This window comes from Chenopodium album, chromosome 13, assembly GCF_948465745.1.
Source record: "Chenopodium album chromosome 13, dcCheAlbu1.1, whole genome shotgun sequence".
Taxonomy (NCBI): domain Eukaryota; kingdom Viridiplantae; phylum Streptophyta; class Magnoliopsida; order Caryophyllales; family Amaranthaceae; genus Chenopodium; species Chenopodium album.
This window is the reverse complement of record NC_137846.1, coordinates 32,183,581-32,184,463: the sequence shown is the minus strand read 5'-3', so window position 1 is coordinate 32,184,463 and position 883 is coordinate 32,183,581. Positions and strand designations below refer to the sequence as shown.

The 883-nt window shown below is 41.1% G+C and overlaps 1 non-coding gene across 1 annotated transcript; it reads right to left on the bottom strand.

The window, feature by feature from the left end:
• Positions 1-230: 230 nt before the first annotated feature.
• On the bottom strand, positions 231-336 carry LOC145577301 (small nucleolar RNA R71). Its single transcript, XR_014098747.1, has one exon. It is a non-coding gene; the product is annotated as a small nucleolar RNA R71 (small nucleolar RNA).
• Between the last annotated feature and the right edge of the window lie 547 nt (positions 337-883).

Genomic DNA, 883 nt, shown 5'->3' with positions numbered 1-883 from the left:
AAAATCCGAGAGTGGCATTGAAGGAATTGGGGATTCCGGGCGCATGAGAGTCTGCTAAACCATCTCAAAGAGTTCAAAAAATATTGCAACACTATCAAAGTGAATGGAATTTCCCAAGAGTTCACCTGCCTCAAGCTTTTCCCCTTTTCTCTTATAGGGGTGCTTTGGAATGGTTAGACAAGGAAGTCAAACCAAATTCTCTGAGGACATGGGATAAAAGAAAACGGCGGAGGCTAGAGCTTTGATTCAAGGTTTCAAGCAAAAGCCTAGTGAAAGCCTCTATGAAGCATGGGAGAGATACAAAGAGTATCAAAGAGAGTGTCCTCACCACGGAATTCCTACCTACCAAATCATTCAAATCTTCTATGGTGGCTTAAGTCCTCAAGGGAAATCGTGTCTTGATGGAGGAGCCGGAGGTCCAATTATGAATAGAACGGAGGAGGAAGTGATAGACATCATTGAAGACGTAATGTGGTATTATAGATATTGGCAAGATGGTGAAAGGGAACCAAATAGCAAGAGTAGCTCTTCGGTGTATTCGGTTGATCATCTTAATGCCATAAACAACTTTTCCTCACCAATAACAAACTTAGGGAAGGAAATTTCCGCTATCAAGGCGAAGTTGGAAATTTCTACCTCCCAAGTTTCAAATCTTCCCTCCCACTTTAAGGGGAGAGGTTTGTCTTCTAACTCTCAACCTCCTCCCTCTTCTAATAACATGCCTAGTGGTTGCTTGTTTTGTGATGTATGTGGTTCATATGATCATGATTCTTCTAATTGCCCTCATGCATGTATGTGTGTGTGATGATCAAGAAGGTAATGTGAATGAACATGTGAACTATGTGTCAAATAATAATGATTCAAGGTTTGAAAATCAAAGGGG